This window comes from Meleagris gallopavo, chromosome 21 (assembly GCF_905368555.1).
Source record: "Meleagris gallopavo chromosome 21, MGAL_WU_HG_1.1, whole genome shotgun sequence".
Taxonomy (NCBI): Eukaryota; Metazoa; Chordata; class Aves; order Galliformes; family Phasianidae; genus Meleagris; species Meleagris gallopavo.
Window position 1 is genome coordinate 5,973,631 of NC_139424.1, and position 23,271 is coordinate 5,996,901.

The following is a 23,271-nucleotide window of genomic DNA, read 5'->3' on the forward strand; positions in this document are numbered from 1 at the left end:
GCGGGGCCCGGCGGCGGCGGCGGCGGTGCCGGAGGCGGCTCGGCCTGCCCTGCCATCTTAGGAGCCGTGCCACAACGCCTTTGTGCCCGCCGCGCCCGGGCACCCGGGGGGGGCCGGACCCGACACCCCTCCGGGGGCGCCTCCCCCCGCGGGGCCGCCGCCCCTTTGCCCCGCTCCTCCTCCTCTCCTCCTCCTCCTCCGCGGGGGGCCGAGCGGCGCTCCCAGCCCGGCTGCGGCGGAGGGTAAGGCGGGCACGGCGCGGGGGGCTCGGCCGGGGCGGCGGGGAGAGCCTCGGGGAGGGGCGGGAGGAGGAGGATGGGGATGGTGGGGATGGGGGGGGGCCGGTGCCTCCCTCCCCCGCCGCGCTCTGCGGCACTGCCGCAGGACTCCGCGCCGCTCCCGGCCCCGAGCGGCGGAGGGCGGCGGGGGAGGAGGAGGAGAAATGGCGCTGCCGGCTGCTCCGCGCTGACAGCGGGCCGGCCCGGGATCCGCTCCGCTCCGCTCGGAGGCGGCGATGCGGCCCCGCTGCGGCCTGCCCGCACCCCGCCTTCCCGCAGTGAGCTGTTGGATGATCGCCGCTGGGTTGTTGTTGTTTTTTTTTTTTTTTAATGACTTCTAGGGGGTAAATACCATTTTGTCGGCGCTGCTGTGGGATTTGGAGGAAAGTGACCTATTTTAAAGACCTTTTTTTTTTTTTTTTTTTTTTTCCCTCGCTTCCCCCCCCGGCCCCCCCCCCCCGTCGGCCGATCCCGTTAGCCAAATAGCGTTCCCCGACCATTTTAACGTGTCAGATGAAAACATCTCGTCCAGGCTCTGTCCCTCCGCACCCCGCGTGGGGAGAACGCGAGCATCGCCGGGCCCTTCGGGTTCACCTTTGTGAACGGCGGAGATACGGAGCGGTGCAGGAGAACCATTGTGCTGGGCGCGGTGCGAGGAGAGCCGCGGTAAAATGGTTGTTGTCAGCCGCGGGGCTGGGGGAAAAAAATGACAGAACGGCGTCAGCCTGCAGGACTCCCCTTGGTTTGTCTCGGTGTCGGTTATTTCGGCAAGCTGCCTGGCTGTGTGATAACCAGTTGAACGCATCGCGTCCTTCACCTCCGCCTGGTGAGGTTTGAGGGCCCCGCGTGGCAAGGGCAGGTTGCTGAGATGTTACCTGAAGGTTTGGCTGCTATTGATTCCTTACTGTTAAGGCTATTTCTGGAGCGTGGGACGCGGCTCTTGTTTTGTGTGTTTGGATAAAGGTTATCGGCTTGGAGTGCTTCGGATGAAACGTTCCCAAAATACCATCCCTGGTGTTAGATGTAATGTTGAATGGTACGGCTCAGATCCCCTGAGAAATACCAGTCGTGGTGGCACACCGTGATGCTGAAAATACCGCGGAAAACCGGGCTGTATTTTGACACTGGCGAAGGTTTGTTTTCCTGTTCTGCGATTACAAAATAACAACTTTTGTTGCAGGAAGGAGGATTTTAAGATACATGTTTCTTCAGACTGCTGGGGGCACACACGTTTGTTTCTGTTGCCCCTTCCTGTAGGAGTGTGTCCGTTTTTGCTGCTGGCATCTCAGGGCAAACCTCATCAGCCCGGGTTGGGCCTTCCCATTGGATTCCCCACAGCACCCGCCTGCCTCTGCTGGTTCCTTTGCTGTTTGTAGGACCCTCTTCCCTTTGTCTGTAGACTCAGACACACTGATGAACTTGAACCTCAATGTATCCCTTGAACTTGAGGGATTGTTCTCCTCCTGAGTTAAGGATGTGCTGCTAAAGAGAAAATGATTCTGGTAGAACAACTGAAATTACATTTAATCTCATTGAAAAAGTATCTAAAGTAGAAGATCTTTGGATAGTTTGATTATTATTACTATTATTGTTATTTTGCCTTTATCTGGGCTAATGTTAAGTGCTGCATGGAGAGGACCAGAGTTAAAATTGTATACAAAGAAGGTGACTTAGGCCTCAAGTTGGACTATTGGAAGAAGTTATTCTATCATGTCCTCCCATTAGATTCTCCTGTAGGCGAGGTTGGAGGATGTTAAATGTTTACTTCCATGTAAAAAACGTTTCCATTTGTGCAGCTTCCATCTTTGCCTTATATGATGTAATTCGTCAGGTCGCGTCACTGCAGTAACGTATTTTTGATGTGTTGTGAGGCAGCCCAGGTTTGTGTGCATGGTGAAAGAAATCAGAAGAGAAGCAATTATCACACTAATAATTACATCTTCAGATGCATCCTACTGGTGGATTTCCTGTAACCAGGATGTGTTGTAGAGAACAATAGACGTGGCAAAGAGTACAGAGAGTCGTTTTAAAGATTCTGGAGTAGCTGAGAGCAGTGAGGTTCCACCTGGACACAACCTGTGTGGTTCCATCAGGTGCCTCAGATACATCGCCTTCCAGTTCTCTTGTCTAGCAAAGGAACTCTGGGTGCTGCTGCTCTTGCCCTTCTACAAGGCTGTACCTCTCTTCTTGCTTTGTAGAGGCTACAGAATATTTGCAAAATATTCCTCGCGTGGTTTATTTGACAGAATGTTTTGTCCTATAAAAGGTTCAGGATTGGTCTGGGTCTCCATGAACCAGGAAGTGGTAAAGAAGCCGTGATAAATATCCTCTAGGAACTCCTCTAGGATACGATCTTAGTAATTATGCAAGTGTTTTCTGGTCGTAATAAGATCACATTGACAACACACATAATGTGTGGAAGTGCACTCCAGGAGCCCTGAGGATCCCTGGCTGCTGGTGCTGCCAGCAGTGATGCGGGCTCTTGTCCTCTGTATTACAGTGGCCATCAGCTGTCTCCTGTTCAAGACCACCGTGGGGTCAGAGGGCTTTTTGTTGTGTTTCCTCACTCAAACGTGGTCAGAGGGGAAAGCTTCAGTTGAGCTCTGGATGAGAGGCACAGCTGCACCGCACGGTTCTCCTGCGCCCGGCAGGTTGTGGATGACTTTGTTGTCCTCCCTTGGCTAGCCTTTGTAGCACGTGGGGTGGCTTTGTGCCTTCTGAGGTGGTTGGCTGTTTTGCCTACTGTAAGTTGTGAACGTGACCTCTGCCTTCCGCAAAATGCTCTGCTCAGTGCAGAACAGATCTCTGTGCTCTCCAGTGGGCTCCCGAGGCCCCAGATGTCCATTTTGTTGCATGGCCGTCCTCCACCCGCTGTTCCACGTGTGTCACTGCAGTGACTCTTCTCTTTGACCCTGCACTGAGCCCCTTCAGCCTCAGCAGCACAAAGCAGACCCAAGGAAACATCCAGTGGTGTCGTGCCTTTTTGGTGAGCTGCAGCAGGTTGGTGTGTGCTGCTGGGTGAGTGCTGGAGAACCCAGCACTGAGGTGGGTTTGTGCAGCCGTGGAGCCACGGTTTGACCAGAGAAATGCTTGGGGATAGATGGCTGTTGGTGGCACTTTTCCCAGAATACATGGCAGCTGGGTTTTGGGATTCTTTGTTCTCGTTGTTCTCTAATGGGCTGAGGAGATGCTCATCGTACATTGATTTCTGCATTGAGAAGAGGCTAGAAAAAATTCATTGGATGGAGGGTCAGAAAACCACTAATCCCCTCATGTGAAGTTCCAGAGGGAGCTCAGCTGTGCAGAGCTGCAGCACAAAGAGTGAAAGCAGAACTCAAAATGTAGGAACGTGAAATTAGAGGTGAAGTGCAAAGTGTCTGAGGGGAAAAGGAGTGCACAAAACAGGAGGAAAAGATGGAGAGCAGCTTAAAGCACAGTTGGCTTTTAAGCACTGTATTCCTTCCTCCTTATCTGAGTGCTCATTTACAGTACAAAACATGGAGGAAGAAATATTTTCTGAAGGTCCTTTGAAACGCACTGGGCATTGGGCAGCACAGTGGGTGCTCCAAACACGGTTTCTCAAAGCATTTTTTTTAAACAAATATTTGGTGATCACTGGAATCACAGTTTTTTTTTTGTTTGCTTTTTTTCTCAATACCAAAGGGAAACCATTGAGAACTCGTAATACTTTGTCAGAAATTATTACACTGGTCACTCTTGACGTTTTTATTTTGCTTTTAACGTCCTGCTAAACCCTCCTGGTTTCTTTGGCAGAAGAAAAGGCAAGGTAGCCACTGTAAACACAGCGGGAAGCAGCCAAAGCAGCAATACGTTTTCTCTAAATAGAAAAGTCTCCCTGCTTTACTCAGCTTGCTGAGTTGGTTGGGCGTCTACCTGGTAGCATGGAGGTGATATCTCCCTTCTCTTGGAGGCGTGATGAGGGTGGACCAGCAGACTCTGAACACGAGATGATGGCTCCTTAGTAGGAGCGGGCAGCAGGTGATAGTTCTGCCTGTTGTATTGCTTGGCTAGAAAGAGTTTTGATTTTCTCTAGAGGTCAGGATGGGGTGACAGCGTAAGATTTCCATATTAGATATTGTCCTTTGAGAGGGGAAGACCAGAAGTGTTTTGTCTGGGGGAAAACTTAGACCTCGAGGAAAGCAGTAAAGCAGCACAGCACTGGGGAGCTGGCAGTTCTCTGCGCTGTGATCTTCTGCTGACCCCCAGTATGGCCCTGCCTGCAGCCATGCTGATGTTTTCTGTGTGTAAAATGTTCTCTCCTCCACTTGTGGAGTTGGTGGGACGGCCTTCTGTCAGAATGGGGTGTCTGTGGGTTTGCTCTGAAGCTTTTGCTGTGCATCTGGGATGTCGAGTCACATTTGAGAAGGAGATTTTGATATTTAATGTTAATCTCAGCCATTCCTGCTTATAGCTTTGCAAGCCAATGCATAGTGTACTTGAATTTTTAAAATGTGAATAAAGTTGTTTTCAGTCTTTCTCTTCAGCTAAGCTAAAATCCCATTTTCTTCCCTTCTGCGCCCTGCACCAGCGCTTGGAGCAGCCGGAGCCCTCCGGACGAGCACCTCTCCTTGCTGGTTTGGCTTCACTTCTTTCTGCTCTGGGCCAATTTCTAACCTGAGGAAAGCTTTGGGACCCAGGAGCATGGGAAAGGGGAGTATGTGAATTCAAGCATGCTGAAAGGATGGGGAACGTTTCTTGTAACAGCTTTTGGCTTGTTCCCCATCCATGTGTTCAGCCTGTTTTCCAAGCATCCAGAAATCCTTCCTCTTCCCTGACGTACCGCTGCTCAGAGGCAGCAGCAGACCCGTGAGCCTGTTCCCAGGGAGCTGCTGCAGTGGGATTTATTGGAAGAAATCACATGTGGTATTGCACATGTTGGTTATTTTCGTTTCCCTCCTCCTTCTTGATATGCAATTGTTGCTCTCACCCCAGTCCCCCCCCGTAATTGTTGGCTCCCTCCCTCCCCCAGCCAAGGAGATGAGAGGAGAGGTTATTTTTGCTAACGCTGCTCCCCAAATAGGCCACGAGCATACAGTAAGTAGCGCAGGAACTTTCTCCATGGGAAACCATCAGTTATTAGGATTTCTCAAGCTGTGTCCCAGTGGCAGTGCAACATGTTTCTGGAGCTCTGTGCCGTGGTTGTCACTGCTGTCAGCTCCTCCCAGTCCCCACTTCCTTGTAACCCAATCTGGGAGCAGGTCATGGGATTCGAGCACGGTGCTTTTCCCCGGTGCTGTGACTGTTTGGGTTGTCTGTATGTTCTTCACAGAGTAAACTGTATGCTGTGATCCTCTTTTTTTTTTTTTTTTTTTTTGGCTTTGCCTGTTCCAAAAAGCAGTTGACAGTTGTTAAAATCAGTTCTGGGCCAGGCACGATTTGATGCAATTAAACTGTGTTAAATGCGTTCCAGAACTGTTTCTTGGCCTAGATAGCAAACTAGTTAAACTCTGGCTTTGGAATCTATTTCTGTATGGTGTGACCCTGTACCCCTAGGTAAGCTCTCTACTTTTTTAGATCTCAAATACACACAGGTCTGCTGTCTTCAAACCCACGGCCCTTCCATGTCTCCTTTTTCATTACTCTCAGCTTATCTAGGCCTTGTCTTGAGAACCAGGCACTGTAGTGATCTTGTTCCACCACCCAGAAGGACTGAATGCATTGCAGTGAGAGGATTTTCCCTGGCATCAGCTGGGCTGGTACAGACCCCGCTGTGTAGCTGCTCAGTGTATCCTGGTGCAGAGGCGGGCTGTGAGGTTGAGGTTTTTGTGAAGGTTTGCCATTTTAATGAAAGAAGAAGGTAATCCAGGCCTTGACAAAATCTCACCCTGGCGTCTAGAAGTGCATATCAGCATTGGGAAGGAAATAATGATGTGTTTCAGAGGCAGTGCCTTACTGAGAACGCCAAGCTCCTTTTTCCTTATAGGTTAATTGCCATATAGGCAAACCTTGAACTCTTACCTGAGTGTTTGGCTTCATTTTCCTTCTTCCCATTCCACTCAAACCCCCCTCTAACTCACGCTTTGAAGTGTTTAAAACTAGGTTGGTCTCTGGCTGGAGGTGTGTGGTAGAACCTCGTGTTAATTCTTGCTGGGACCTGCCCGTTTTGCAGCAAGAATGCAGGCAAGCCCATCTGAATGCCGATCACTTTCCTTGGTGGAGAACAGGAGATTGTTTTTCCTCCAGTGAGCACAACACACGGGCAGGTGAAGCCGAGAGCATCGCCGTTCCAGAAGCCGTGCCGGGTACCCGGGGGCGGACAGGAGGTGGGAAAGGTTTGTGAGGATGCTGGGCCTGAGCTCAGCTGGCGTGCGTGGCGGTCACTGGAGATGTTTCCTTCTCCCAGATGAGGAGATGTCGCTGCAAGCTGCTAGCTCAGGCGTGCACCAGGCTCCTGCTGGATCAGCTCCTTTGCTGAAGGCCTGTGAGCAGTGCAGGGCTCACCGGTGCTCGGAGTTCCACTTTCTTGCTGGTTGGGAAGATGGAGCTCAGGGTCCCGAATGCTAAAATGACCCGGATTGAAGAAAAGTTCACTTCTTTTTTGTGTTTGCTTTTTGTCCTGCATAAAATCGGTTGTGGAGAAAGCAAGACCTCATCCTTACTGCTACTTTTGTTTTCGTTGCAATACACATGTTTTAAATTTGTTTGCAAAGCCAAGATTGGACAGAGGATTTGTTCCCGATTTGACAATAACAAGCAGAGCACTTGGGATACTGGCCTAACATGAAAATAGTTTATTTACAAAGAAAATGGTTTGTGCTCACTGAGTTGCAATTAGAAGGACATAAAGAACATTTAAATAATTATTTGTAGTTTGTTGGAAAAGAAGTGACATTCAGGTTCTGGGACGTACATCCATGGATTTTTAAAAACGTTTTGGTAAAACCCCTACATTTTTCCAAATACAGGCAGGTGTTTCTTCTTCTCAGATAGCCCCAATCTCCTAAAATAACATGTGAATTGGTGTTTCCAAGTATTTTGGGCATTGCATTTTCCCCCGTTGCAGGGGCTGTGGGCAGTGCAGGCAGCCCAGCACCAGGGCACAGCCCTCCCTCTGCACTCCCTGCTATTGAAAACTGATAGCTGTAGTGACTATAAATTGTTATAATCGCAGTGCGTTTTGTGAGTGTTACAAATATTGTTATGTTTAAATAGAAATAGATATCATTAATATTAATATCACGAGAAATGAAATATTAATACACAAATAGAAATTAAAGTAACCTGTAATACGGAAAGATTGTCTTAAATACGTGATGCTTTTATACTTTCCTGCGAGCTGACAGCTTGATAATAGTAATTCCCAGTTCTTAATTTCATCCCTAAATCTCAAAGAATTTGAAACAGGTGATGAATGCCTGTTTATTTTTCACATTCTTAAGGGGAGGTACAAAAGTGCAGGTGGAGGAAGGAGTGAATGCCCAGCATTGCCATGACAGCACCTGAGTGAAAGCACTGTGCGTGGATGTAGCTGCAGAAGTGGCCATCCTTGTGGAGATCTGCAGAGGCAGAGTGCATCCCTACGTCCTGTTAATGCAGTCCCTACCACGGCTGAATCTCACATCTTAAGGGTCTGGCTGTTGTGTAATGCACGTACTGCTGGTTGCTGTGAGGAGTGGAAAGCGTTCCCACCTGATGCACTGGGAAGAAGGAGGAGCTGTGAGCCCTGCAGCTGTCAGCATGCTGTGCTGAGCAAGTATTGGAGGTGTTCAAGACACGTGGAGATGTGGCATTTAGGGACACGGCCAGTGAGCATGGTGGGGTGGTTGGGGTTGGACTTGAGGATCTGAGAGGTCTTCTGCAGCCTGAATGATTCTGTGATTGCAAAATCTACCTATCAGATCATGTGGGTGCTGAAGAAACAAAGATGATACGGAGCAGCCTGAGTGCAAGGAGTGTATGGTGTGAGTTATGATTCTGCTTGTCTGCTCATTTGCTGGTTTGGAGGCACCGAGCACCTGCTGATTTAGGGGTTTTCTCTTTGTGATTTCATGCCTGTGATTAGCATTTCTAAGTACGTGACACATCAGGCCTCACCACTAAAGTATGTTCTGCAGATACACAAACAGAATTACAGTGATGGTCATTGTCGGTCTGTCCTGACGAGTTTCCGAGGGTAACCCAGCAGGATGCAGCAGGCTTTGTTGGGTCCATGTGATACAACAGGTCGTGGAATTGAGCTTCTGAGTAAAGTCCCTTCCATGAACGGAGCTGCCACCTCCTTTTGGTGCTTCCTTCATGGCAGCTGTTTGTCTCTCTTTCTTTTTAATTACTAGGGCAAGGCATTGAAATATTTCAGTAGTATTCCAGTGCCTTCCCATTTTACTGCCAAACCCTACAGAAAATTTCAGCTTGACAGAAATTTGTGATTGCATCTTGTCCCATTTTGCCAGGATCTCTCAAGGTAGAAGATGAACAGTAATAATAGGACTTGGGAGATGTAGGGGGCTGTGAATGCTCTGGTGTGATGGATGCAGGGAGTGCAGAGGGAGGGCTGTACTGCCCACAGTCCCTGCAGCAGGGGAAACTGCAACACCCAAAATACTTGGAAACACCAATTCGCATGTTATTTTAGGAGACTGGGGCTTGTTCTGGACAAAATCTCAGTCCAATGCCTGGTTAGTTGGTGCTACCATTGCAGCATTGTCCCTAAGTTAGTAGGAAGGCCATGTCTGTTCGGCTGTTTTGAGAAACTATTAATATTCTGTCTGAATTGAGCAGGCTCTAATACTGATTAGCTTGTGCATAAGGTGGTGATGGCAATCTCATTAATTTTGTATTTAATTACCAAAAAGTCAAAGCAAAGAGCTTTGGAATGATTTGCAGCCATCGTGCCGTTCAGTGGCTATCAGTGAAGCCGTGGGATCATCAGGTGTTTAATAGACCTTCCCCTTCTGTAATTTTCCTGTTTCTTTTTGCCTTGCTGTTTTTCATGTGTGTTTTGTTTAAAATGAAGTCATAAGCAGTTAGGAGCAAGGAAGATGGTGGTGCAGCACCTCGTTAGGTGTCTTGAATCTCCACGAAGCTTCCTGGAGGTTTTCTTCCAAGATTTTCTCTTCCAAGATATTTCTCACTGAAGTCTGTTATTTCTGAGCTCACTGGCAGTGTCGATCTGCTGGTTCAAGTGTTACTTGAAGGATAAATCTGCTTGTGACGTGGGCAGCTGGTTCGTGTGCTTCTAACATGGGCTCTCCCAAGCTTTAATAGATACAGACAAGGTACGAGTGACTCTCACTGCGGGAAACGTGGGCTTCCATCTGCAGATGTGACTTTCTGCATGCATGCACATCTCGAAATTCCTGTCTCTGGTGCAGTGTGCTGTACTTGCTCTGCATGGAAGGTGTTCTGTAGAACCTTTATTTCACAGGGAAAAATAATTTTGTAAAGCCCTTCAGTAACAGTGGTTCCAAATTTGCAGTGACTTAGGTGTGCTGAGCTTTGCTTTGTTCCACTGTAGTAGAGGCCACTTGCCTACCTAACTTTTAAACAAGAATAAAACAAGCATTAAACGAGGTGGTGCTCAAGATGTCTGTAGGCCAGCAGTAACCTCTTAACTTTAATCCTCCTGGCCTGGCAAGCACTGGGATCGTCACCTTCTCCTGTTTGGAACTGCTCTCCTGGGCTGCATTTCCAAGGGAAAATTCTCTTAGCCATGGGCGTGCTGAGCTTGAGTTATCTGAGTGCTACCAGTCAGGAGTTGAAGTTTGCATCTCATCTGTCTGAGAGCTCCTTGCTCCCGTGGGGGCTTTGCTTTTTTTGTGTGTGTGATGTCATCATTCTGCAAGGTCTGCGCTTCGACATCCTCCAGGAACACAAAACCAGGGGACGAGACCAGAATTCCAAATGCAAAAAACAAGCAGATCTGATTCTTCCTCCCCTCCCTCCCCCCTTTTTCTTTGAAAGGAGCTCTCAAGCTGACTTCTTATAGCAGGAATTAGTTTAACAGAATAAAAGGGTGTGAGAGAAGCACACTTATTTCTTTTCTCTTCTTGATTTCTTCTCTTCCTGCAGTGTGTGCTGTAGGTAGTAAAGGATGTGATGCATCTTATGTGCCAGATGCAAATGTATTTCTAGTTTATAAATATCTTGGTCCCACTTGCCTGGGGGATGTGCTTTCTTTTAGCATAACCTTTCTGTGTTTCCACTGTCTTGCAGGCATCCACATAAGCCCTGCATAGCCACTTGTGCACTGGTTGTGCACCCAGCAGCCCCTCTGTCAGATGTTCATATAAATGTTGGTGGCACTGACAGCTTTCCTCCAGGACTGCAGGGCCAGGGGAGCAGCCAAACCCAAGGACGGGGCTGATAGAACCGTGCTGGTTCTGTTCTGGCCTGTGGAATTCAGAGGAAGAGCTGCCTTCTGTGTGGTTGGTTGCTGCACTCAGCAGTGCGGCCCAGGTAGATGCTGACAGGTTTGTTGTTCTTCAGGCTAGGGCTCTGGGTATTCCCTCAGTCGCAGTGACTTTGCACAGCGATCTGCAGATGGATGATTTTGGGTAAGTGGAGGCCATGAGCTCTGAACACGGGTCCTTAGAGGGCAGGTTGGTGGTCTGCAAGATGCAGTAAGCTGGTGGGCAGCAGCACTGCTGGAGCTGGTGCTCCTTGCCCTGTTGCCTTCAAGAAACCTGACTGGTGCTTGGGTGCTCTTTAGAGCTTCATCCAAAAAGGAAATGCTGTTCTCTGGCATGGCGTGTTGAGTGCTCAGTAACTCCCTGTCCAGCTGGGCTGTGGGGCTGACCTGCATGCGTGATGAGGGAGCAGCCCTGGCTTTCTGTGTCAATCCTTGGGTATCAGAGGGTTGTTCTACTTTCCCTCCTCAAAATACAGGATCCTTAGAATTTGTAGAATGGGCACCTGACTTTCCCTTTGTTTATTAGCCAACAGAAGCAGTCAGCAAATAGATCTTCCTTTTCATAAAGGAAATGTTGCTTGAAACTTAACTGTGGTTTTCTTTCTTATTTGTCTGTCCCTACTGACAAACAAAAGGCATAATCCATTATTCCAAACTGCTGAAAAAGAGGCTTCAAAATGCCAGGTATGAAATTATGCCACTCGTTCAGGTTCCAGTAGGAAATGGCACGTGAGATGTTTCAGAACCCACAAAGAAGAAAGTTCTTTGTATGTGTGAATTTAGTATTCACAAAAGGTGTCAGATTGACAGCCTGGGAGGTTGTGGAGATTGGAATGTTATTTATCCCTGGAGTAGGTGCAGTGCAGGCTGCAATAGTGCAGGAATTGTGTGCATCCTTCTGCTGTTCCACCCTGCTGGTGCCCTTCGCAGGCAGCCTCTGGGGGCAAGGAACATTTTCTCTGTGCCCATTTAGAGCTGACTGCTTGGATGAAACTGTCAGAAAGATGTGAGGCTTTTGGGCTGTGGTTGTTCTTGTTTGTGATGAAGATGCTTGTCTCCTGAGACCCAAAGAGGTAGGAAAGGAATTTGATAATGTCTACCTCGGTGCTGCTCCTGCTGCACAGCCTTCAGACCCCGTGTTCTCTGGCTGTGTGCAGACTGCTGGTCTCAAGTCAGAAGCTGCTAGCCATTCTAGACCTGCTGTAGCACAAAATCAGGTAAATGGTACCATTCCTTAATGTAACAAGCTGGGCACCGGGTCAAACTTGGAAAAAAGAAAAAAAAAAGACAAAGTGAAAAATCCCAGAACAAAAACCCAGGCCTTGATCATGTAACACTTGGCATAAGGAACAGCATCAGACCTTTCTGTTCTTGCTGTGAGCTTCTGTGATCTTGGGTCACCTCTTATTCATATACTTTACATCTTGCCTGTGAGCTAGGAGTGTTTATTGCAACTCTACTAAGTGCTCGACAAATATCTTCAGTGAAAGTCCAGGTCTGATGTTTTGCCAGTTAAATAATTGCTTCTGAGGAGAAAGTACTGGGAAAGAAGGGAGAAGGAGCACATTTTTCCAGACCCACTGTAAGACTCCATGAATGCCCGTGAACCTGTGAGTGGAGATTCCATAGGTGTGGTCTGCATTGCATTGACATGGTTGATGTTAGTCATGCAAAGCTGTTTTCCTCATTCTGCAGACTGGGAGCAGTAGGTCTGAGTTGTGATCAGCTTTCTTTGAGCTGTGTTGGCCGTGTTTGGATACCACAGACTGATAATGAATCAGCTTCAGAACGTATTGTCTTTATTTCAGAGATATGACTTTATTTTACTTTTAACCATCAGAACAAAAGCAGGTAATGAATACAAAGGAAACCCAACAGAACCAAAACCCAACAAAACCAAAACCCAACAGAACCAAACCACAGCAGATGGTGGCTTTTTGAAAATGTCCAGCATCCCTCAGCAAGATCTGTCCCATTGCTCATGTGGGACTGTTCCATGTCTGTCCTTGCTCTCTGCCACGTTACTTCTTCTGTATCTCAACAGAACCAGACCACTATGGTGTATTTTTGCAGACAACCCCAAGGAAACCCTTCAGACCATGCATCTTAATCCCACTCAAGCTGCACAACGTGGTTGCAACTCTGGGCAGCAGCACTTCTATTATCTTCAGCCTCCGTGTGCAGTGGCTGCTTGTCTCTCTGGGTAGCACGGTCTGGCTTTGCTGAAGTCACTGATTGCCTTTGGATCTGAGGCTCTTCACGAGAGCTGCTGCTGCCAGCCAGCAAAGTGCAGGCTTCCAGCTCAATCCCTGCCTGCAGTGAGTGCTTATGGAGGAGTGTAAGGTTATTTTAATTGGCTTTTTCTGTGCGACGCCATTGCTTTGCTGCGTCTCTCAAAGGTCGTTGTCAGAAAAGTCACTTGCTGGTTGCTCCCTCCTCATGCAAAAGCCAAGGCCAGGCTCCTTGAATCAGGTAGGACAACAACCTTGCTTTCAGAAAGCCTAAGGGAGAGCGGGCTCCACCACGTCTCAATTAACCTCTTTAAAGGCACAGGAAATAGTCTCATCCATCGACTGAAGCAATCAAATTATTGTTCCCCTCAACTGAAGAGTAGAGGTGGAGGTGGTCGCTGGTATATTTTTTTTCATTCATTTGCTTTTGTGAATGATCAGTGAGAACAGCTGGATTAAGCAGCCTTGTGAGTGAGCACACAAAGAACCTATGAAATATGAAGTGTGCCATTGGATCTGTGCTGTTGGAATAGACCAATTCCTGATTACAGCTTTCTGTCAAATTTAGGATGGGTGTGTTTTTACTGTAGCTGAAATTACCTTTTCAGCCTTAAAATACTTTAATGCTTACTAGGTACATTCAAGCAACTTGAGTACTTCAGTCTAGAAGAAAGTGCAGTATTTCTTGCTTGGGAGCAGTGGAATTGGTGTATGGGAGAAATGTTTTTGAAGATGCTTCTGGTCAGAGTCAACCCACATGGAATGGACCTTGGGCACTAGAACCTGCTTTGTGTACATTGTTTCTGTGTTGTTCCAAGCATTTCCTTCAGGTGCAAATGTTCACCTACCTCCTCCATGCTTGTATTCAGGACAATCTGGGGAAAAGATGTACCCATTTACCTTCGGTGTGCGCAGTGACCAAACCTGTGTGCCTATGGAGAGGCAGCTAAGCAGCAGGGTACCTAAATCCACAGTGTGCTGGATGTTTTAGTAAACCAGTGGAGATAGCTCTGGTGTGTTCACTGGGTGCATTCTGCTGAAAGCTATTCCACGTTTCAGTTTTACAGTACTGTAGGTGGTGGTATTGAAGGAACCCCTGGCACTCGAGCAGTCCATCCATGCATCATCCTCCTAGTGACGTATAGAGATCACAGTGACATAGGCCAATTGTAACAGGTTAACTTGTTTTATGTAAGTTTGTGAAAGCAAAAGAAGGAAAGCTTGGGGCTGATGGAGAGCTGGAGGTGTGCAGCAGAGGGGAGGAAGGCAGTGAGCAGTGATGGGTTGGCAGGGAGCTGGCAGGATGAGTTCTGACACTTTCTAATTTTGGAGCGCTTGCCTTTGTAACCTTAATAATTTTGTTCTAATACACTAGATACAAAAATCACGCTGTATGTTCTGAGGAATTTGGTTACCATGGTAATGGGTCTATAAGTACATAGGAGATAAGATGTCAGCAATCAGAACAGCTGTAATTTAGCACACAGACCTGCGATTGCCTGGATTGGGGAAGCAGGCCGCTACAAACTTCAGCTTCAATCTCCTGCTTTGCTGCCAGAATGCTGATCCTGTGTGAAAGTGACGTCAGAGCTTCTACAATAAATCTTTCAGTTTTATGGAATTTCAGCAGACATGCCCGAAATTTCTGGGTAAACAGAGCACATACCTCCCTCTGTGCCAGGGGAGGGAGGTCTCTGCGTTCCCACCCAGCCTCTGGGTGCAATGCCAGCATTTGTCAGGCCTGGCGATGGAGAGGTTACAAGGGGGGACTGTCCTGGCCAGGACAAAGCTGGCAGGCTGGCTCAGAAGGACGGAATGAGGCGGAGGATTTGCAATAACGGGAGCACGGATGGGACCATACGAAGTGCATGGCTGTGCAGTAACAACGGAGATCCTGCATGAAGCTGTGGTTTGTTAGGAAGGAGAGGATATGAACAACTTGGGCACATCCATTGATAGTGGCGATTGTAGGACTGACTGAGGCACAGCCCTGTGCTTGTGCTTGTCCCTCAGGATGAAAAGGGGAAGAGAATTGTTTAAGCTTTTGAAGGCAGTGCAGCAAAAAAGAGTAAAGTGGGAACTGACAAATGATAAATACAAACTGTAAATCAGTCTTAATCAGTTCTTAAATTGGCCCTAATCCAAACAGGATGGGGTTCTGGAGCAGCCTGGTGGTCAGAGTGGTGGCTTTAAGAAGCCCTTAGGGAGCTGGCCATCATTTGATGCCTGGATTCTATCATATAGCTGCTTCAAACAGCAGGTACAGGACTTAGCAGGACCTTCAGTGCTGTGAGTTTAACTGTCCAACTGAGGCATATCCAGCTCCTGAACCACTGCTGCCTGAGTTGTTGTGTGGATTAGTTGAAATAAGCACACTCAGAATTAAAAGAGCGTGCTTGTTATCTTAACGCACACTAAAAACCTCTTTTTGTTGTAAGTAGAAGGCATAGAGGGAAGCAGTGTAGGCCTTGTAGAACTCAAAGGAGCAGCATTTCCTCAGCTAGGTAAAATAGTAAGAACCATGTTCTTTGCTGTTGTTTTATTTTGGGGTTTTTTGTCTGTGTGCTTGGACTAATCCTCTTGCTGTGTGCTATTTAAAAAGTTTTTCTGCTCAGTCATGTGAGGACAGGAAGAATAAATACTTAGCTTGAGCTAGAGTAAAACAGGACCAATCGCCTTCCCTTTGGGGAATTTCAGCAGGAAAGGAGGTGCTCGTGGGATGAAATCATGGCTCAGTGAAGGTACTCCATTTCTGGAGCAGAGAACCCAGCAGAACAAATCGTGCTGCAGCAGAAGGCTTCAAAAGATTCTGGTGCTGAAGTATGCTCTGCTTTCTTGGACCTGCTTTGAGTTACAAACCGAAATAAGAAGCTTACATACGTGTATGTATATCCCTTACACACGTGTCCTGTGTTAAACAAAACGGGCCCTTTTCATAACAAGGTGTGCTTTGATGAGCTGGTGTTTGGTTGGCCCTGAAGGACAGCACTATGGATGTGGTCCTGGCTGTGGGTCACCACCTCTCTGTCAGAGGTGCCAAGGGCATCCCCAGAGCCTCACCTGGCCCAGCTGGGGATGTTCTTCCTCCTGGAAACGTGCAGTGTAAAAGCAGTGTTTGTGCCTCTTGGATGTGGTATCTCTGGAGTAATTTCTGCAGGTTGGTTTTGCTCTTTGTAGCTAAGATAGTTCATCCCTTCACTCTGTTATATGTATATTTGGCTCTTACGTTTTATGGGCTATTCCCTTGTTTTTGAAGTCTGAGCACTTCCCATGGCTTGCTTATGTATCGCTTTCAACTCTTGCACCTTTTCTCTTGCAGTTTAGTTTGTCTTCTCAGACATCTGTGACTTCTAAGCCTTGTACTGTGCTTTCCTTTTGCTGCTGGTGGGTGTGAGTGGAGAACAATAGCCAGGACCAGACTGGCAGAGATTTCCTTCATGTTTCTTGAGAAATTCTGTATTATTTTTCCAATTGATTCTCTCTCTTTGCTAATTTGACATCATCTTCATGTAACCGTGCACTTATTTCCATTGAGCTGTCTGCCCAAGGCTCAGCTCATGTGTGTTAGGTTTAGTTTAGGAGTAGGGGTGGTGTTGACCGCTCGTTAATTTTGGTCTTTCATCTCCTGTTTTGGTTCTCGTTCACATCCTTTTTTAAGGATCCTGTGTCATTTTTGGTATTGCCAACTCCATGCTTGCACAATTTAAGTTTTCCTGTTTTCGTTTTCCTATTGATCTGAAAGCCTTCCTAATGCTTCCTTTCAGACCTCCTTTCTGAAACGGTGTGATACTGCTGCTTTTTAATTACTTCTTTTCTCGAGGGTAATTACCTATACTGTGGGCCTTAGTAGCTTGTTTCTGAGTCTTAGGTCATCTGCCCTGAGCCCAAAACTGATTTGCTTCCATTCGCTATGTTTCTCATGCCAGGGCAGAATTGGTTAGCAGTCAAGAAGCGTTTTCTTTAAATTCTGGACCCACTGGGGCATCTGAGCTGTGATGGGCAGCTGGAATTTCCCAGGATTTGGCCCCTGGACTCAGTGGGCTCCCATCAGCTGCCTTTCTCCTGACTGCTGTGCATGCCCTGCACTGGGACCGCAGGCACTGCGGATCAGAGGCCCAGAGCTGTCGGCAGCGTTAGGGCGGTGATGCTCCACGGAGTGCAGGAAAATAGTTGGCAGCCACTCTGAACCTAATGAATTGCTAAAGAAGGCGGGCAGAAGATTTCATTTTTTCCAGTTGTCTTCCTCATAGCTTTGCTAGCCTAAGGAACTACTAAATTTAGAGCTGACCTTCATAATAAATATACCAGAACTATCACAAGCAAAGGCATTTGGAGATGGTAGTGCTGGGGACGTCGGTACGGTTGGCGCTTCCTGAACATTCATGAGAGATGAACACGGGCTGTTCTGCAGGTTCAACTTCTGATCCAACGGGATGCTTTGTTTTAATAAAGAATAAAATAAAATAAAAAACAGGCTGCTTTTTGGCGTTAGGTCTCTTTCAGTTGCATCAGTCGTGTGTTATTTAAGTGATTTATGGTGGATTTGGTGCTTCTCAGGTGAGTGATTTTGCAGAAATCAGCAGTTAACAGAAGTAATATTTTCAGGTTATTGAAAGCGTTAGGTGTAGTCACGTCTGTAACTGTTGTGAACATACGTATCGTTTCTACAGAGTATCTGTCTTTAGCACAGGAGCAGGCTTGCCTAGCTGGTTATCTTTGCTACCACTTAGAAACGGTCAGAAATACAGAGCAGAAAACAGAATGGAGAACACAGGATAACTGGTGCTTCCATTGGCTTTACTGTTGGTGCGGGTCATCCCAGTAAACAGATACACCCAACCCAGAAGCACAGATCCTGAGCTATGGGGAACTTCTCTGCCTGACCCTTTTGCTGCTGGCGTTCCTGGAAAGTAAACATGCAGGCAGCACAGCTCAGCCAGTGTGCTGGGTAAGTGATTCAGGGAGCTGGTGATGGACGTTTTAGTGTCAGAATCTTGAGAGGAAATCAAAGTAAGCCGCACAGTGTACAAGAGCACGGATAAGAGAAATGCAAGCAGTGTTCTAAGATAAAAGTGTCTTCCTGAGGCTATTCTGTGAGGAAGTATAACACAAGGAAAAAAATACAGGTGGTGAAGCAGAGAAGGGAAGAAACAAATCTACAAAGAGGTTTTTTCAGGAGAGAACCATTCCTCAAAAACCTTTTTTCAAGTAAGGAAGGAATCTTACTGGAATGCCAGGATTGCTTTGTCGGAGGAAGAAACGCTTATCGCGTCGGTGAAGAAAAGCCTGTCTGAACAAAAAGCCATCAGAACTCAGCACAATATCCAGGTATAAATTCTTCTCATCCCTAAAACCGCTTCCTTCTGCAAGTACAGATGGAAGAGAATGTGAAAGATATAAAGGGAACAGCATTTTGTGACCGTTCTTTGCTGGAAACTTCTGCTGCAGGGGAGGAACTCTGCTCCTTCTCCATCAGCAGTGCTTTGGTTGCATGGGGCTGCAGGGCTTCGCAGAGTGCTCTGTACTGCTGTACTGCAAACGATGGAAGTGTTGGTACGGCTGTGGGACCTCAGCCTTTGGCAGCAGGAGGGGTTTGTGGCACAGAGACTGACACTCTCATCTTTCCCTTTCCCCCTTCCTTTTTTTTTTTTTTTTTTTTTCCGGCATATTAAATATTTTCCTAACTGTCTTTGGAAGAATGCCATTCATCTGCACCTCCATTTTCCTTAATGACACGTGGTGTGGAGAACAAGTGTAGCAAAAAGGGGCAATTTTAAGATGATGAAAAGAAAGGCAAGTTCATGACTTAGTCAGCACAGTGTGTCTGAACTGGAGCTTGCTGCTAAGGGCCAGAATGGGACACTGAGGAAGATGCTCTCAGTGCCTCTTGCCCCTCTTACAGGGCACAGGAGGAGCAAAATGCTACTTACTGCATCTCCAAGTTTTTCTTATTTCATTTCTGGGATGGTTTTTTTTTTTTCCTTCTAATTACCACTCTAGGAAGATCTCCAGATTGCAGAACTAGAAGTATGTAGTTAGCTTGGTGGGAGAGGCTTACCCAAGTGCGCAAGCAGTCTGTGCTCTGTGGTGTCACATGGATCCAGTGACCAAAATCACAGCCTGTTCTGTGGGCTGGGAGATGTGATGGACTTCCCACTGTCAGAGTCACCAAGAACGTGATGCTTTTGATACCAGGTGGACCAGAGCCTATGCTGAGAGATGTTTTGAGGAATACCCACAGCAATGTGCAGGGTAACTTTTTTCTCTCAGTCACTGGCTATGCCATTCATCACATTGTCTTTTTTAATCTTATGGGTTTCTATTCTGCATCCACTAGAAGAAAAAGAGTTGTGATTTGTCTGTGACTGTAAAAAATATAAAGTACTGGGCTTGTAGGTCAAGCCTTCACTGCTAGACTGAAAATGAACAGAAATCTTCAAGTCAGTGTTAGGCAGCCTTACCATCTAACTCTTGCTTTGGGCATAGTTGTAAGCAGAAAAAATCTTTCAGTCGGTTCTCTCAGTAGTTCTGGCTCACCATATTTCTGATGGTGGTGGAAACTTTTGGTGTCAGCTGGAAGCAGTTCAGGAAAATTTTAATGGTGTGTTGAGAGGATAATTTAATCAGGGCCTCATACACTCCCTGAGCCTGACCTGTGTGTAAGTGGGAGAAAATCCCTTTTCCCTCTTTTGACAGTTGCATGATGGCACTTGTTCCCATCTATTTGATGCAGGAGCAAGGGAAAGGGTGCGAGCAAGGAAATTACTCTGAAATTTAGCAACCCTTTGCACTGCATTCAGTGCTTGAAGTGTATAAATACATATATATCGAACACCAGTTCCCAGATGGTGGTGATGGTGGTTTGTGGTTGTCATTTGCTCTCCCCTTCCCCGGCTCTGAGTTGGGTAAGAGGAATTTCCAGGCCTGGTGTTTGTCTGTTGGATATTCACTGTGTTGGCTTCTGTTAGAGAACACAGCCCTGAAGATGATGGAGCCGTGGGCTCCTGCATAGACCTGAAGTGTGATGTACATTTGAGCAGGGAGAAACGTCTGGTGTACCTACATTTGATACTGAAGATAAATTTTTCTAAGTTTTTACTGTATTAAGTGTATCATTTGGCAGACAACTACAATGTGAAGCAAGATTTACATTTCAAATGGTAAATAATAGTTTGTTTACAATTCTGTAATGGAGGGCAGCATTCCTGTCGGCCTTGTGAGCCATTGTATGAGTCCTTGTGGCTTGTCTTCTTGTAGCTAGTGAAATGCAAGGGTAGGCAGGGTGGTGGGCAGCTTCACGGTGCGTACATCTGTGCAAGGCTTCCATTTTGTGCTCCCGACGTAGATATTTAGCTCTGTTCTAATATCCCCACTTCCAGAAGCTGAGAGATGTTGAATACGTTGACTCTCTGAGTCTTCATTTGTATGGACAGCACGTGCTGCTTTTTAATGCTAATAATCTACGAGCCTCTGTGCTAATTGTCACGTGTTGGTTTCTACAAACTTCTGAACCAAGGAACTACAAAGGCTTTGGTGTGCTCGTGCTCCGCGTGGCACAATGGGCTCTGCTTGACATCATTCCCATGGCTTGGATTTGGGTGTGAGGCTGAGAAAGAACACGGCGGATGAGTGAAGGTCTCAGTGAGTAGCTTGCTGCTCATCTGCAGGGCAATCCGAATGCATTCTCTTCCCTGCACCTCGGGGAGAGAAGTCTCCGAAGCATAAGGCTTACTTACAGACCGAGCCGTGGCACCTGGGCTATGCTTGTGCTCCTCTGTGGGATCCTGGGGGATCTTAGTCACAGGGCTGGGCATGGGATGACACGGGCAGGGAGCTCGGAGAGAACAGGTCCTACCCCTTCCTCACCTCCCAGCTTCCCTGTGGCAGTGGTTTGAGGTGTGCCCTGCACATTGGGTGCTGCCGTAATTACAGGGAACGTCTTCGCTATTCATAGAGCTCTGTGGATGCGTGCGTGCAGTTTCTGCTAATTGACACTTGTTCAGATGAAAGTAATTTGATAAAAACATTTTGGCCTGTCATCAGTGCCATTTACACTAGTAATGACAGTCACTCGGTACATTAGTTTGCAAGGATTGAGTTGGTCCTGTGCTTTGTGGTCTTGTGCTTTAGTCAGTCCTTGGTTTATTTTGAGTCTTTTTCAGCTCCTACAGCACCCTGTTGGATTGTAGACTTAATCTAAGCACCAATTGTTGTGTTGTATGCAATGCAGTATTCTTGTTTAGTACAAGTGGTAATGGGGAAAACCAGTGGGATTTGTTTTAGCCAAGTTGAGCACCTAAAAAGTGTGATGGCATCATAAGGCCATCATAGGGCATTGCACCATCGTGTCCCCATCCGTGGCCCCACGAGCCCACCAGCCCTGACCCATGTTGTTAATGATGTTAAGCACAGTGGGACCGAACAGGATCCAAAACCTGCAGCAGAGAGACTGCCTGGCTGGAAGAATGTAAAACATGTCACTGCAGCTTGACCGTCATTTAGAAAACCAGCTTCTTGCTGGCCTGTAATTGAATTTTTGGTGCACTTTAGTTGCAGGTTTTGGTTGTTTTTTTTTTTTTTTCCTTAAGACTCACCTGTATTGTCAGTACACTTAGAGCAACGTGCTAATCACAGTGCACACCACTTCGAGCTCCATTTCCCCAGAACACACCGGTGTCGCTGCAGAAGATGGGCACAGCTGCTACTATCCTGCTGAGGTTTTGAATACCGCCTGCTTTTATTCTCATGCTGAGAGGTGCTGCCTGGAGGTGGCATTTCGGGGATGTGCTCTCCAGCCAGGCCAGGAGGAGCACAGCAGTGGGGCAGGAGCAGTCCCAGCTGTGCCACATGTCCCCTGCCCACATCCCTGCACGCGCTGCTGCGGGGCCGTGGGACTTGGAGCCATATTAGCAGGTTTATCCAAGCCTAGCCCCTCCGACTAACAGATGTAGGCAAAAGGGCATGCTGGGATTGCAGCAGTTGCTTTTGAACAACAATGTCCTTTTTGTGAGAATCTGATGCTTCTTAAAAGATGGAACATGACATCATTACCGTCGGTCCAAGAAGCATTCCTTCAATAATACTGAGTGTGCTCTGGTTATCAGCTCCCTTCCCCCCGCTCCATTCTCTCCCTTTTCTGACTGATGCTTTTTGTCTATTGTTTCTTTCGGGGCTGTAAATGTGAAACAGTTGTCTTTCAGTGTTATGTGCTTGTTAGAGCTGGAATCAAGTGGAATATTGTTGGCTTATTTGAAAGAAAGAAAGAAAAATAACAAAAAAAACTTTTCTTCCAGTCTTCGTAAATGTAGCAGGCTTCAGGTAGGGGCTCACTTGGAGCTAATTATTTCCCTTCCCGTGCCGTCTTCGTTACTGTGTGATGTAAGGAAGGTGTGGGCAGTGCAGCCTCAGTGCTGTGCCCCAGCCCCGCTCTGCTGGCACTCAGATGTGCTCTGTGAGCTGCTCGGGTGACTCTGCAGTCTGCACCGACACACTGTGTGTGTGTGCCAGAGCTGCGTGATCCGTGCTTGGATCTTGTGCTTGCTTCACCTCTGGGATTTCACATTGCTTTTTCTTAGCCCCCAGGGTTGGGCTGTCATGAAAGAGTGCTTTGGGTTACACTAGAAATCTCCTTGCGTCCTCACTGCTTGGATGAAATCTAGAGAAATGCTGGATTTCAGCTCCCTGCTCTGCTTTCTCTCTCCCACGTGTGTCTTCAGCAGGAAAATGGGGGAATCTTGCAAGCTTCACCACCATACCAAGGTATGTCTGTGCTCTCTCTTGTGCTCTCCTTGCAGCAGTTAGTGGAACTAGCAAGGAGCAGGCAGGCTGTGGAAGGTCCACGTGGTGTAGCTGCCTGGAGAAGAGTGGTGCATGGAGCACCAGCATCGGGAACATGGCTGTTTTCATCCTTGTTGGAATTGCTATGTGCAATGATTGGTTGATGGGCTTGGGCTTGGAGAAAGGTGGAGTTTGTAATGTCCAGAAAAGGTGGAAAAATGGATGGGCATTGACATTCTGACAGATTGGTGAAATCATATTTATTGTCTTTTTTTTTTTTCTTTTTTTTTTTCCTTCCATTATAAAGACGTAAAAACCTAAAAGGAAAACTTGAAATATAAAATGTCAATTGAAAAAGTGCAAGTCTTGACCAGATGAGGGTTTTATGAAGGCACTGAGCGGGATGGTGAGCTGTTTGCTGGTGACAGAGAACTGTTTTAGTTGGACACAATTTGTTGGGAACTAAGAGGACATCCCAATACTCATGTCCTTCCCATAGGACAAACCCCTACGTGTTCTGCTTGTGTTGTCTGTGTGGCTTCACCTGGTGTTAAGAAATGGGAGGATTTTGACACAACCTGAAAGTACTCTTGAATTACGGATGGATTCCAAGGCA

The 23,271-nt window shown here is 47.2% G+C and overlaps 1 protein-coding gene across 1 annotated transcript in view; it reads left to right on the top strand.

The window, feature by feature from the left end:
• The first annotated feature begins 100 nt into the window (after window positions 1-100).
• TAOK1 (TAO kinase 1) overlaps window positions 101-23,271 on the top strand; it is a 56,240-nt gene continuing 33,069 nt past the window's right edge. The window contains exon 1 of the mRNA XM_085241152.1: window positions 101-242. The gene's annotated coding sequence lies outside the window, so the exon portion shown is untranslated. The remainder of the gene's footprint in view (window positions 243-23,271) is intronic.